A 16,977-nucleotide genomic window follows, 5' to 3' on the forward strand; every position below is an offset into this window, starting at 1 on the left:
TAGTGTATTGTTAATCTCTATTTGCTTGCTCTTTTGTTCTTCTAGGCCTTTGGTAAACAGTTCTTGAATCATCTCCATTTTTATTCTGAGATCCTGGGTCATCTTCACTCTAATTACTCTGGATTCTCTTTCTGGAAGATTATCTAGATCCACTTCATTTAACTGTTTTTCTGAGCATTTATCTTATTCTTTCATCTGGGACATAATTCTATATCTTTTCATTTTGATTGGCCTTCTGTGATTGTGGTTTTCATTCCAGAGGCTGTGGGATTGTAGTTCTTCTTGTTTCTTTTGTCTTTCTACTGTTTTAAAGAAAACGAACTATAGGCATTATAGGGTTTCTAGATGTTCCCTTGAGATACCAAAGAGTTTAAACAGTATTTATTTGAAATATCAAGATTATAGACACCATTCTATATATGTACATATAAAGTTTATATATTCTGAAATCTACTTCTAAGTCCATCCATCCTTCTTTCAGAAGCACCTAGTAATCATAACAATACCAAAGACAGACACAGAAGCTCAAAATTGGCAAAGCACATCAATTCACCCAATAACACCAGTAAATATGACATTGCGAGAGAAAAGATCCTAGAACAAAGTAATATCTGGATGGCTTCCGAATGACTTAGAAAAGAAATTCATGCTCACTTGAAGCCAAATATATTCATTAGCAGACCTTACAACAGGCAGGTAATGAAATTAACACAGATGTGTAATTCAAAAGTCACTAAACTATTTGATAACTTTCACCATCATATCCGTTTGAGCAAAACAAAGAAATATTAAATAAATATTTAAACAATTATGTGAATTAGTGATTTGGAACATTTTTTGATGCACACTTTTTGTAGTGAGCAAAAGCAAAAAAGTACTGTGAAAAAGGACTTTTTAGAATGTGTTTCAATATGTTGGGAATGTCTGAATCTGATATATTTAAGTAATTTTCAATGACGTAGAGGCCTTAACTGAAAAATTGAAAGTATCCATACGCAAATAGAAGAATTATATACAATTTTTCCTCAATTACATGCAACAGTCCCCAATATTAGGATGAGCTCAGGAACTCCTAAATATTTCTAATATGGCACCTCCTTACTTTTTCATACAAGCCTAAATATTAGCTTTATTTAAGTAGATACACGCAAAGGATATTGTGCCAAATAGCTGCAACGTTTATTTACTACTTGATCAAATACATGGACTTCTTTAATCTTTCGAATGGCATCTGGTCAAATTTTGAGGATTCTTTTGAAATGATTGCTATTTTCTTTTATTTCCTTGGAGAATCTTTCTGGCCAGATGCATTATGTTGAAACTTGCAATTTCTATATAGAATAAATGCTGGAATCAGTGCAATATTTTCCCACCAGAAATTACTCAAAGGAGAATGCTCTGGTGACAATATATATTTGGTAACTACATAATGAACTTTGATAGCAAAGAGCATTCAAAGAGAAAATATTTGATGCTGCAAAGTCAAATATTTATTTGCCTATGGAGAATAAAATGGGAAATTACAAAATTAAGGAAAAGTATTGATTTATAAGCAGAGCACTGCATTGACTGTCAAAAGCATTTTATCTAGTGAGATGATCCATTAACCAGATATAAGTATAAGAATTCAAGTCTACTTTTTTGGTCTTATTCTGTTCATCTACGGAACAAAACAACTCCTTACTGAAAAAATGGTAGCTTATCATGTGTGTTCTTTAAAGGTGATTTCTATTTTTCAAACTTGTTCCTTATCATTTGGCCTTTGAAAGTGAAAGTGTTGGTATTACCATTGTCCTAAATCTACACAACTATATTTTTAACAACTGCTCATCTGATTAGGATGTAAAATAAATAGGAAACTGACATTTTATATTTATATAACTTATGCGGATATTGTGTACCTTCCTTTTGATCTTGAGCAATCTACTTCTGACATAGAACTCTATGTATCTATTTTAAATTATCATTTGGTGCCTGAATTGTGGTCTGCTGAGGCAAAATATATACCAGTATCTGAGATACATGTCAGAAGTGTAAAGTCAAAAATGATACAGTCACAGCTTTTACATGGGAAATTAAATGTAGATGATAAATTATAAAAACCTATAATAATTTCCTTGAAGTATGGAGAAAGCACAAAATTAGAATAAGGTGTTGATATACTAATTCTATTAGTAAGGCAGAGTTTTCTCAAGCAGGTAGCATTTGAGATGAGTTTTATATGATACTGATAGACACTTCAGTATCAAAACAATAATTAACTTTTTTACAAATTTTAAACAACAATTTAAAGATAAAATCCTAAGATATCTAGATATTTATTTTCCAGGTGCCAATCCATGGTTAGATTTTATGACACTTGTTATTTGACTGTCTGAAGTTCTTGCAGGCCATCTATGTCATGAACAAAATTAACAAACCTTCATCTACCCATATTTGAGAAACCAGGAAATGAACAAAATGATAGTGGCAAAGTAATCTAGAAAGATTACCTCACTAGGCTTTAGCTCGATATCATAAAAAATGATTCTCTCAATCAAGTATAAAAATACTGTTTTTGAAAAAAGTGTACTTGAAGCATTATAAAAGGAGTATTCTGTCCCCATGGTGAAAACTATATTTCCTTCATTAGTTTTCCCTAACAACCTAGACATTTGTCAGTGATAACAAAGGAACTCAGAGGCTCCAAGGTGCCTTTCCCATAGTAAGTTCTATGGAACAGACTGGGCAGTATATGAAGCTATAGAGACCATTTAGCTTATAAAGAATACCATGTTCTTTACAAGCTAAACGTCACTTACTAAAAATAGCTGTGATGTATCACAGGAAATCATACTTCTTCTGACCTCAGGGATGAGCTTCAGCCTCTTCTAGACATTATTCCAAGACAATGTTCTATAAAGCATTAAAATTACTGAACTGAGACTGTTCTGTGATATAACATGGCTGTAGCATATTTTATTACAAAAGCTTGCCAAGGGAACTCCTGGAACTTGCCTAAATTTTCATTCAGGTGCAGGGGGAAAAACCTCTAACTGCATTGAATAAATGTGTAGAATTAGAGGGAGACAGAAAGAGAGCTGCTTCATAATCTCTCCTGTAAATCATTCATTTTTTTTCCCTGTAATTTCTTGCAATTTTCTGTAATTTTACTAGGCACTAGGAGGAGATACAGGGTTGTAACAGATACTGCTTCTGCTCTATAAATATAAACTAGCATATTTAAAGATGTTTGGACCCTTGTGCATAATAAATTATAGATACTATTTGCTGTGAATATAGTATCTGGAAGGTATGCACAAAATACATCCATCCTAAATGGTAATAACTCTAATTGGATGCAGAATGGATGCCCAAGGGGCCTCGCAATACAATGGTCATGATGGAACAGGGTTTTGCAGGGTTGATAAAAGAGCTCTGAATGTACCTGATAGAGCAAGCAATTTAAGTGTCATGTACAAAGTCATAAAACATAAGACACATTTGAGAAGATGTTGTAAGATTTTACCTTGTTTATGTACTCCTCTCTCTTAATAGAATAAATAACCCTTCACAGTAAATACATTATTAAAGTAATATTGTACAACCAGAGTAATATTTTAATGGAAAGAACAGTATGCCCTGAATTTTCCACTACCTAACTCTGTGTCTTTGAGAAATTGATTAAATATTACCAGACCTTCACTTCCCCATCTGAAAAGCAGTCCAAATGGCTAGGATCTCTTTCAACTCTATTTTTTCATGATTGTATCATTTCATTATTTATAAGGTAGATATTTTGGGGAAAAAAATAAAAATTGCCCCAGTGAGACTAAAGAGATATAATCTATATGAATAGGAAGAGATATATGACATTTGAGAGAAAAATATTTCATTTGAAACATTAATACAATCATCATTTTTCTAATAATCAGACCCAAGAGCAATCAAAGGTGATCAATCAAACAGATTTTCTCCTGGGGCTCCTGATATGAAGATTACCAAGAACCATAATATTGCAGACATGAGGATAAAATTAAATGCCAAAAGGAAATTGGTCATGAGATGAACTGGTATCAAACTATCAGCCTCTTTATTCGGTTAAGAAAAAGAAGTCAGGAAAACAATCTTCCTTGAATTACAACAAGGATAAAATTAAAGGTAAGATCGAGACAATTTTAAAAAAATGTCTCTGCCTGGTTCAAGACAATAAAACAGTTTCAAACATAGCAACAATATTCAGTTTTGTAAAAGTTCCAAAATATTTTTAAAGGCTTAGAACCAGTGATATACAACTGATTATACAATACTTAGATTAATACTCTACCTATCACCGTAGCATCAACCCACTTGTTTAGGGTTAGTGTTCTTCAAATGTTTATTTATACAGACATTTATTCACTTAACAATATTTTCTGAGCCTTGACTACATGTGCAACCCCATGCAAAGTCTTGGGAATATAGCTGTGATTAAAAAAAAAAATACCCCTGCCCTATACAAAGATCTTGTATTATAATATAGTGAGACTAAAGTAATAATTTAAATAAATAGATTATAATGATATGAAGTGAACAACATGGTGTACTAGGGGTTGGTGGTTTGCAGAAGGAATTTTAAAAGAATATCAGAGAAGGAAGACATCCTTGAGGAGATATTCTTTAAACTGTTTGAACTAAGATGGTAAGGGTAAGAATGGGCCAATCATTAGATGATCTGAATTAAAACAGTCACAATAAATAAATATAAAATTGGTGATGTCTTCCAATCATTTCAACCTCTGTCGTCCCTTTCTTCTCCCACCTTCAATCATTCGCAGCAACAGGGTCTTTTCCAATGATCAGTTCTTCTCATCAGGTAGCCAAAGTATTGGAGTTTCAGCATCAGTCCTTCCAATGAATATTCAGGACTGATTTCCTTTAGGATTGACTGGTTTAGTGATTGAGATGATAAAAAAAAAAGTCACCATCTCTTTAAGATCCCAGTCTATCCTGACCAACTACAACCATAAGCAAATTCATTCTTAAAACAAAATAGTTGCTATATCGTATCCCTGAAACACAAAATACCAACATATTACACATCAGCTGCAAAGGAACTACCACTGGATATGTAAAGAAAAGTTGGAATATGCTTTGATGAATGTTGTCACTAACTAGACAAAGTCACTGAGTGTAATTTTCTTTCTCAACCTAGCATGTGATTCACTCCCCTCTGTTCTTGAATCTGCCAATTTAGTTGTGATTGTTCCGAAACAACCTTCTGCAGTGTCATCTATGTTCTGAATGACTTAATAGAGCTGAGCAACATTTACACTGGGTCCAGAGGAATCCTGACTTGAATAAAAGACAGCATCATTTCTGGCTATAATGAATCCAGGGTGTAATTATATACAAGAGTCGCAGACATATTTTGTAGTGTTCTGACAATAATAACCCGAGGTACTGTACATATGCTTGTAATTCTCATCCCAGTCAAGCTGGCATTTGTGGCTGATCATTTGGTATTTAGATTAGAGGGCCAATTATGAAAATATAAGCTGGTTGTGTGAAGAGTCACTCATACAATAGATAACACAGATGGCCAAAGAGATATCCAGCTCATCTAACTACTAATATTTCCCTGCTGTTTTCAGAAAGCATTTTTGATAAGAAACATCATTTTTAAGATGGCTTAAATCTATGAACAGGCACGATAAGATCTGGCCAAAATAAGGCAGTGGACAAAGTTCACGATTTTCCCCATAAGACTCTGTTGGATTTATATACAGAGCCCACAGATTTTACCTCTTTGTAGATTTCTCTCCTTTTGGTTACTTCAATGATCAAATGACTTTCAGTTTCTATTTTAAAAATAATGTATGTTCTCAGTCATCACATATGACAATATTTTGTAAAGAAATAATCCCATTTTAAGCATTATGACCAAGGATGAAATGGGTAATTTGGTAAGAGTAGGATAAACTTGAACCATCAACTAGAATGTGTGTTATTTTGGGGTGCTTTCTAGGTCTATGCATAACACTTTGATGTTGATTTGGATAATATTCACATTCAAATATTTTCAAACATTTTAATTAAAATTAGAAAACTCAATGTTTAAAGCAAAAGCATCACACCAATATAAATAAAGAAAGAATAACTGGAATCTTTCTGCGTGCTCTGTACCTCTCCAGGGAAATATTTTCCTATAGGTATTCTTTATACATGAATTTTTCAGAGCTATTAATCACACATCTTTCATGGAGGAAAAATAAAAATGGGAAAGTAATTTGATGTGGGTAAAACACTGGTAAATATACAAATGTACTGAGGCATTTGGGCATGTTTCTTTGTGTTCTCTCTGGGGTTTATTGCCTTTTGAACACAACTGTCATTTCAAATTCTTGCCAATATAGACAAAAGTATAGCTTAACTTCATTGTCAATATATTTTTCAATAAAAAACTTTGAATCTCTTGATGGAAAAGAACATAACATTCTATAAAACACTGGTTTATAATCACTTCCATCATTATTGACCATTTATGGGAAGATATTTTTATATTTGAGTTACCATATGCTTAGTTGCTCAGTCCTGTCCAACTCTTTGTCACCCCATGGACTGTAGCCCACCGGGCACCTCTGTCCATGGGATTCTCCAGGCAAGAACACTGGAGTGAGTTTCCATGCCCTTCTCCAAGGAATCTTCCCAATCTAGGGATCAAACCTGGGTCTCCCACATTGCAGGTGGATTCTGTACCACTGAGCTACCATAGCATAGATTATATTCCTATAAAATCTTTTTTGCCCAAAGTATCAGAAAGTAAGGAGAAGGAAATGGCAACCCACTCCAGTATTCTTGCCTGGAGAATCCCATGGACAGAGGAGCCTGGTGGGCTGCTATCCATAGGGTCGCATAGAGTCAGACACAACTGAGTGACTTAGCAGCAGCATCACTAAGTAAGTGTATGTTCTGAAGGCTGGATCTAACAATATTGTGAAGGCTTCATTTTATCAATGTTATTCATGTTTCATACTTGTTAGGTCATGTTTCAGAGGAAAGAAATAAGCATCATGTTGTTAATCCTTGGGTTCAGTTCAGTTCAGTCACTCAGTCATATCCGACTCTTTGTGACCCCATGGACGGCAGCATCCCAGGCCTCCCTGTCCATCAACAGCTCCCGGAGTTTACTCAAACTCATGTCTGTTGAGTTGATGATGCCATCCAATCATTTTATCCTCTGTCATTTCCTTCTCCTCCTGCCTTCAATCTTTCCCAGCATCAGGGGTCTTTTCAAATGAGTCAGCTCTTCACATCAGGCAGCCAAAGTATTGCAGCTTCAACTTCAGCATCTGTCTTTCCAATGAATATTCGGTACTGATTTCCTCTAGGATGGACTGGTTGGATCTCCTTGCAGTCCAAGGGACTCTCAACAATCTTCTCCAACACCGCAGTTCAAAAACATAAATTCTTCAGTGCTCAGCTTTCTTTATAGTCCAACTCTCACATCCATACACGACTACTGGAAAAATCGTGGCTTTGACTAGATGGAACTTTGCTGGCAAAATAATGTTTCTGCTTTTTAATATGCTGTCTAGGCGGGTCATAACTTTTCTTTTAAGCAAGTGTCTTTTATTTTCATGGCTGCAGTCACTAATCTGTCACTGTTTCCACTGTTTCCCCATCTATTTCCCATGAAGTGATGGGACCAGATGCCATGATCTTATTCTTGGGTTACCATATATATTTTTTTTTTCATTTTAACAAACTTAAGATGTATAAAACCTTAGGAAAAATAGCTTAATGAAACTATTCCAGAGTAATCATATGACTCATTAAAACTGGGAACAAAAGATAGTCACAAGCTGATGTTTGTATAGTTACATTCTGATCACAGACACTTGAAATCTTTGCCTCTTTGTAAAATATTTTGAAATAAATGAAAAAAGAGCAAAATATTTTTATCAAGTCAGAGATAAAAAGACCTTTCTATAAATCTCTACCAAGTAAAGACAATTTGCTAATATGAAGCACACGTTTTCTAAAGATGCTATACCTAACCCAAAAGAGGCCGAAAAAGTCTAAGGATTATCTGACATTGTTAAAGCACTTAGTACTCAGTCATTATGAAATACGCATGTGGGATCCCACTGAGTGCTTAGGACATGGAAAAGTGAAAGTGTTAGCAGCTCCATCCTCTCTGACACTTTATGACCTCATGGGCTGTAGTCCACCTGGTTCCTCTGTCCATGGAATTCTTCAGGCAAGAATACCAGAGTGTGTTGCCATTTCCAGGGATTGAACTTGGGTCTCCTGCATTGCAGTCAGAGTCCTTATTGTCTGAGCCATTAGGAAAGTGAACTCAACGATCTCTTACACCTGTAAAATATTATCTATTCAAATATTATTTCCAGCATACAGTAATGAACAAGTAGAAGACAAACTCTTCTACTGAGGAGACGTTGGGCTATGTGTTTACCTCAGTTGTAATACACTTATGATTTCAATTATTTTATCACTTAAGGCTCTGTTTTTCTTTGATGGTATGTCTTAATAAGTTGAACATATTCTATGCAGATTGATATCTTAAGCCCTTATAAGCTCATAAGTACTACTAAGATACTTTTTAATTTTATCAGGATCAAAAAGAATGTCAAAAAGGACAAGCATAAAATGCATCATATGAGAAATATCTCCTTGTTGGCCAAAAAAAAGAGAAGTTAGTCACTGCTATCTGAAAAAAAAAAAAAATCTCCAGTTCACAATTTATCTGAAGTACCAACCTATTTTTGATTATTTGGTTCCTGAGTATGTGAGTCATTCAATAGGGTCTCTTCAGTTAACTAAAATGACACATAATTATATTCTAATTTAAACATTCATCCATAGTTTAAATTAGAAATTCTATGTATACATTATGAATAAGAAGAAATTGAATGGTAAATTTAGAAATAACTTGATGACCTCCATTTATTTACCAACCAACAGTTATGTCTTAAGAACCCATTATATATTAGGCAAGGATTTTGCTTTGGGGTATAGCAGCTTGGAATTTATTGAAGAAATCAGGCTTTGACACACTAGACATAGTAGAGTCTCGGTTATTATCACCATTAGAATCATCTAATGATGATACATAATTGATCATGATGATCTTATAATTATTTTTCTCCAATTCTTTGAAGATTCTAACAGACACAGTAGGACTTCCCACTTTCATAGGTGCAGTGGTAAAGAATCTGCCTGCCAATGCAGGAGACACAGGAGATGCCAGTTCAATCTCTGGGTCCAGAAGATGCTCTGGAGAAGGAAATGGAAACCCACTACAGTATTCTTGTTTTGAAAATCACATGGACAGAGGAGCCTGGCACACTACAGTCCATGGGGTAGCAAAAAAGAGTCGGACACAACTTAGCGACTAAACAACAATAAAATAGTCATAGCAAACAGACTGAGGAAATAATAGTCAGGAGAGAGAACTTTTAATAGAAGAATTTAGACTCTGCCTTTAGGCAGAAAAGATATTCTGAAGGCCTCTTTCCCTTCAAGGAAGAACCAGTTTTTATGGATCAGCAATATCTATAACTATCTATTATACAATAAACTATAATAGTCTGTATTTTTTTCTGAATCTAGCCTCCAACTGTGAATTCTCACACCCTACGATTACTGAAATACTCAAAAAGTACATTGTATGTGTAAGAAATTCTTGTTCATTGATCATGAGATATTTATAGTTTCTACCTCCTGCCCCCAAATGACGAGTCCTCATATCAATTTTCTGAAGCTTCAGACTGTCCATCCAGTCATCACCACAGTGGAGTCATGCACTCCTGAGTAGCTGCATTCTCTCTGTGAAATACTCATGCCTCTTATTTGCATTTCCTTTTGCTCAAAATCTTAGTTGTGTTCCATCTAAAAGTCACTCCAAAAAGTTGCTCATCTTCCCTTAGGATTTTGGCAATCAGATATTAAAGCATACTTGTTTGTCTTGGAAAGTTTACAAAGATTTTTATCAAAATCTATTTCATTTTCACTTAGTTCAACCTTTTCTTTTTTCATAGGATTCAGCCAGGTGTCTCAGAGAGGACTGGCTCAGAGACAAATTTGAAATGCCAACATTTTGTTTCTCTAGGTATAGAATCATCTTTCTCCTAAAAATATTATATGTTCTGCTACAGAGTGTGTTTTTTTAAATGTAAATTACTTCATAGGTGACTGGATACAGGATGGATCCATATAATGAGAGAGTCGTCATGTCAGTTGATTGCTGATGTTTCTCAGAATATGGTTTTGAGGCAATCATGGGAGATTAAAGAAAAAGTATGTGCAACAAATGAAGATCAAGATGAGCATTGTGAGAAACCTGATATTCTGACAGAGGTGTTTTTCTAAAGTCCAAATAGTAACTGGTTTAATGTATTCGAGACCATTCAGTATATTAACTTAGTGAAGCACCAATACTTTGGCCACCTGATATGAAAAGCCAACTCATTAGAAAAGACCCTGATGCTGGGAAAGATTGAAGGCAGGAGGAGAAGTGGATGACAGAGGGCGTTTTGTTTGGATGGCACCACTGACTCAATGACATGAGTTTGAGCAAACTCTGGGAGATGGTGAAGGACAGGGAAGCCTGACATGCTGCAGTCCATGGGGGTCACAAAGAGTTAGACATGACTGAGTGACTGAACAGCAGCATTAATTTAAATGGGGAAATCACGGCTTCAGATCAAGAAATTGATGAGACATACTCTCTCCTTCTCAATGTTTGCACATATTGAGACATTAAATCAAAATTAAGGCAGATTGGAGGCTCAGGGATCAACCTGTTTATTACAAAATGTTAAATGTGAATATCTAACCTAGTGTGAAATCCATATAAATGTAGACTCTCAACTCCAGAATTAGGCCTAGTAGTGGGCATGGCAGCCTGAGTTTGCCTCCCCTTGTGTGTGTACATGCATGCATGGTTGAAACAGATTGCAGAGGTGGGGCTGGAGAATACTAGAATGTTGAAAACAGAGGGGGAATGTAGTTCTTGGAGGCTAGGATTTCCCCTCAAGAGGAGAACTAAGGCAAAACATCCAGGGCTTCCCTGGTGGCTCAGCGGTAAAGAATCCGCCTGCCAACCCAGGAGATACGGGTTGATCCCTGATCTGGGAAGATCCCACATATGCTGTGGAACAACTAAGCCCCCGTGCCACAGCTACTGAGGCTGTGCTCTAGAGCCCAGGAACCACAGCTACTGACACCACGTGCCCTAGAGACTGCTCTGCAACAAGAGAAGGCACCGTAGTGAGAGGTCCGTGCACTCGACTGATGCAGCTGAATAAACTATTCTTTCCATATTTACCAGACAACCAGGAGACTCTTAAGCAGTAGAGTCTAGAATTGTATCAAATTTACAGAAAGAAGATGTTTCAGCTGCTATTAGATAAGACAAACGTCCCCTTGCATGCTGCTTTCCTTCCATCCCATTCGCTCTTGTGCTGGGTAATATTGGTGGAGGATGGATTTGGTTTTGGACCAATCAGATGAAAAACTGAGTTGGAGGTACATTGTTTGGATTCATTGGGATGAGGTTTGAGGCTCCCTTCCATGCATAGTCAGGTTGTCATTGCCCTTCAGAAGGAGGAATGTAACTGCATGGATTCCCCTAGAATTCTGATGTATTAATACAAATGGGGTCAGAAATCCTATCAAACCCCTTGGCACCCAAAACCAGATGTATGTGGATAGTTGGAGGAAAAAAATGAAAATATATAGATAGAGCCAGCATTTAGCTCAAAAAAAAACTTTTATTTTTTTTTGTCAATTAGTATAATTAACAATAACAAAACAGTACAAATAACTTCAAAATACAAATTGATGAAACAGTGATAATACAATGGAACATTACATAGCTATCTGAAAGGTGTCAAAAACTAAGATGGAAAAAATGTTCATTAAACATGAACACAGATCATTAACAAACAAGTACAACAGAAGCTTTTATTTCCTAAAAGTCTAAATGCATAAAAACATGAAAATGTCTGCAGTAGTTTTTATTACTAAATGTTAAGATGACTACTCTGAAATCTTGGTATTTTCTTGTATTTTCCCAGTTTTTCCTCATAATAAATGTGTCACTTTTGTAATCAGAAAAAAGGGAAGGGAAGGAGGTTTGGAAGTAAATTTGATGAACCAGTTCCGAAGTTCTGAGTCCCTACCAAAGTATTCTTTCCCCAAGATGGCCACCCTTAAACCTTGGTAACTCTGCTACTAATTCAAATTAATACAGCAGGAGGTGCTGTTTGGGCACCCAAAGTTTAAATGAAGCTACAGGTTCATATAAGGAAACTTACATGTTCATATAGGAACATATAAAAACTTTTAAATCTTCTACTACCTGGATGAAGGAAACATGTCAGAGATTTTCTCATATGGACAATAACTCTTACAATTTAACATCACATCATGCAAATTTCTAAAGTTTTACACAATTGGCAAATTCAAACCAAATATTCCTTAACTATCAAAATTAAATTTTATTTGTTTTATTTGTAAGTAAATATGCTAGAAGAATCACCACATTCTCTTCCTATTATCTCTATAAAAATTGCATTAAGCAATATTTTTATGTAAAGAGAATTAAATAGTAGGACAAGAAAAATGGAGTAGATTTATTATAGAGACACCAGATTAGTACTGAATATACATATATATATATATATAACTTTTGGGATGTTTGAGATAACTATCAGCCTTTTTTTCTTTTTACTATCAGCCTTTTAAAAATTTGAGATTTCTAGTAATACCTTTCCTCATTCAAAGTAACTATTTACTTCTGTACATACTTTGGTGTTTAGAATCTTTAAGAGAACCCACGGAGCTGGAGAAAGTTTAAGGGTCATGAAACCTAGACCAAGGTCTCAAAAGACAAGTCCGTCATAGCAAGCCATATTACTCAGCCACAAAAAGGAACAAAATTGGAGATTCCTTAAAAAATTGCAAATAGAACTACCTTATGACCCAGCAATCCCACTGCTGGGCATACACACCGAGGAAACCAGAATTGAAAGAGACACATGTACCCCAATGTTCATCGCAGCACTGTTTATAATACCCAGGACATGGAAACAACCTAGATGTCCATCAGCAGATGAATGGATAAGAAAGCAGTGGTACATATACACAATGGAGTATTACTCAGCCATTAAAAAGAATTCATTTGAATCAGTTCTAATGAGATGGATGAAATTGGAGCCAATTATACAGAGTGAAGTAAGCCAGAAAGAAAAACACCAATACAGTATACTAACACATATATATGGAATTTAGGAAGATGGCAATGACGACCCTGTATGCAAGACAGGAAAAAAGACACAGATGTGTATAACGGACTTTTGGACTCAGAGGGAGAGGGAGAGGGTGGGATGATTTGGGAGAATGGCATTCTAACATGTATACTATCATGTAAGAATTGAATCGCCAGTCTATGTCTGACGCAGGGTGCAGCATGCTTGGGGCTGGTGCATGGGGATGACCCAGAGAGATGTTGTGGGGAGGGAGGTGGGAGGGGGGTTCATGTTTGGGAACGCATGTAAGAATTAAAGATTTTAAAATTTAAAAAATAAAAAACTAAAAAATAATAAAAAAAAATTGTGCCATTTGCAGAGATGTAGATGGACCTAGAATAGACTGTCATGTGAGTGTGATGTCAGGAAGAGAGAAACAAATATCATATATGAATAAAATACATAGGATCTAGAAAAATGGTATAGATGATCTTATTTTCAAACCAGAAATAGAGACAGAGACATAGAGGTCAAATGTATGGACATCAACGGGGAAGATGAGGTGGGATGAATAGGGAGATAGATTGACATCTATTGAATTGACCACTGATATTATGCAAGGTGATCCAACCAGTCCATTCTAAAGGAGATCAGTCCTGGGTGTTCACTGGAAGGACTGATGCTAATGCTGAAACTCCAGTACTTTGGCCACCTCATGTGAAGAGTTGACTCATTGGAAAAGACTCTGATGCTGGGAGGGATTGGGGGCAGGAGGAGAAGGGGACGACAGAGGATGAGATGGCTGGATGGCATCACTGACTCGATGAACATGAGTTTGAGTGATCTCTGGCAGCTGGTGATGGACAGGGAGGCCAAAGAGTCCGACACGACTGAGTGACTGAACTGAACTGAACTCCGCATAAAGCAGATAACTAATGAGAATTGACTATATAGGACAGGGAGCTCTACTCAGTGCCCTGTAGTGACCTAAATGAGAAAGAAATAAAAAAAGAAGGGATATATGCATACATATAGTTGACTTCCTGGTGGTTCAGACGGTAAAGAATCTGCCTGCACTGCAGGAGATGCTAGCTCAATCCCTGGGTTGGGAAGGTCCTCTGGACAAGTGAATGGAACCCTTTCCAGTATTCTTGCCTAGAATATTCCAGGGACAGAGAAGCCTGGCAGGCTACAGTCCCTGGGGTCACAGAGAGTCAGACATGACTGAGCAACTAACATTTCACTTTCGTAGCTGATTCACTTTGCCATACAGAAGAAGCACAATATTATAACTATACTTGAAGCAAACAAACAAACACAAATTCCATACGACAGTTGATAATTTAGTCTGTAATATTTTCCACCCAAATAATGTAGCCACATCCTATGTCATAGTATCTTTCCACAAAGCCAAGGTCCTCACCTTTGATTACATGCTCCCCAGGCCTACTAAAAGCCTCTCATTGTTTTCTTGAGGCCTAATTTTTTACTTCTCATCTCATTTTACAACTTTCTCGTTCCATTCTTGGCTCCAAATGTCAGCATCTGATAATGCTACAATTTCTCCCACCTGAGTTCTGATTACATTGAGAAATAAAATAGAGCAAGGATGATAGGAGCCCATTAAATAAGCATGATAATGATGCTGATAATAATAATGTATTTATATGGAAAATTTTTATTTTTTGTGCCTATCATTGTTCCACACCCTGAATATACATTAACTAATTTAATCTTCACAACACTCTGAAGTTAGGTAGTGCTTTTATTTCTCATGAATGAGAAAACTGATACATGTAAGTCTAAACAACCAACAGTCATGGAAGAGTTACACTTCAGAGTTACAGTTGCTGAGCACAGGCTGTTTGCATGAGAGTACAAACTCTTCAGCAAATGGTCTTTTTTATGTGCCAGACTTAGGCCATCAAGAAGATGTTGTTATAGGCATTGTTTGGAGGAAAGGCAAGAACTCGTGGTTAGGAGGGGCTGGGTGAGCTGGAGTGGTATTTCAGAGCAAGGGCTTTACTATTGCTCACACAGGAAACTAATCTGTTCTCCCCAACTAGTATGTTACTGTAGATTGGATATAATAAACATACAAAACAACCTTTGGGTTTTGGTGGATTCAAAACTTTATGCCTGTTTAAAATGCAGGAATTGTTTTTTGCGGAAACATAAAATGTTCTTTTATGTTTCCACATTTCTGGGCTATGGTCGCATGTTTTTGGATGTCTGTGCTAATTTCTTCTTGAGCAGAACATCCACACCCTCCAGCAGATATTGATGTACAGCTTTAGAGAGTAAAAGCATCAACTCAATACTGTTCCCAAATGCTAAGCACACTTAGGGAACATTTCCTCTGTCGTAGTACAGTTTGTAATATCTTTTGTTTTAAATTGCCTTTTCATCATTTATGCCTTTATTTAGGCTATGTGAGAAAAAAAAAAAGTCAAAATACTTAAAAGGATTTTCATTCAACCAGTGAACATAATGTGTAAAGTTCACTCTACTTTGAATGCCAGGACTGCTCAGGAAGCGTACAAAAATAAGATAGGGAGAACATGAAAACATGCATTTAGTGAGCTGATTACATATATTCTTTAACAACTCTTCTCTTAAACACATAAGACATAAAAAGTAGTAGCCTAAGCACAGTGAAGACCAACCCACAACAAAAGCTGAAATCTTAAAAAAAAAAAAAAAAAAAGAAGAAAAAGCATTTTACTTGACCCCTACATAATAAAACCATTTGTTCTCCCTGCTATCACAGTCATTCTGGGGTCATTTGCCCCATTTTATGTTTCATATATTTGTCATCACTTACCAATTTTATTTTATATATGTGCTTACTTAGTTATTCTTCGTTGTCTGTCTCTCCACACAATGTAAGAAGCATAATATCAGAGACCTTGTGTGTGCGTGTGTGTTTATGGTTATATCCTTAGTACCAAGAACTGTGCTGCAATGATCAATTAATTTTTATGAGTAAAGTGTACTTGTAAGAGGAGAATCAGCAGAAAGACAGGACCTCAGGAGATAAAACCAGGTCAGGAGAGCAGAGCAAAACTGAAAAGAGAAAATAGCTGGGCACTGTAGCTCTGTTTGGAAGATTATCTTCCTGTCTCTCTCTGTCTCTGCCTCTTTAGCTGTCTATATTTCCAAAGTTTGATGTCAGTGGTGATTTATCTTTTGTTTCTTTGTTCAAGGCTGACCCAGTTTAAAGGAGCAGTTTTTCAAACAAAAATCGTCTAGGCTCAGCAAAATTTAAAATAAGTTTATTAATCATCTTTCACTATTATGCAGTATTTTATATTTGAAAATGCTTAAGTGAAACACTATTAGAGAAGATTCAAGCATTCAGCTAATGGGTTAAATACTTTGGTTTCATAAAAATCCTCTCCAACCATCTCTAATGGAATATTATGATGTGGTTTTAAATCTGGGAGATATATTCATATACTCCCTATTCTGAGACAGCCTGGTTACTTCCTGACTGACCCTACAGCCTCTATAAAAACTCAGTGAAATTAATGTTCTCATGGCCTGAGTTTGAACTACTGGGACTCATCATGTATCCCAAAGGGTAGATTTTAATATCAGCAAAAGCTGTACTGATATGGAACCATCCTAATCACCTTTTAAGTTTCCAAGTTAACTACAGTGGTTAATAGTGTACAACTTACTCCCAGTTCAGGCTTTCCAGGTGGCCCAATGGTAAGAAATCTGTCTGCCAATTCAGGAG

Source organism: Capra hircus, chromosome 24, assembly GCF_001704415.2.
Source record: "Capra hircus breed San Clemente chromosome 24, ASM170441v1, whole genome shotgun sequence".
Taxonomy (NCBI): Eukaryota; Metazoa; Chordata; class Mammalia; order Artiodactyla; family Bovidae; genus Capra; species Capra hircus.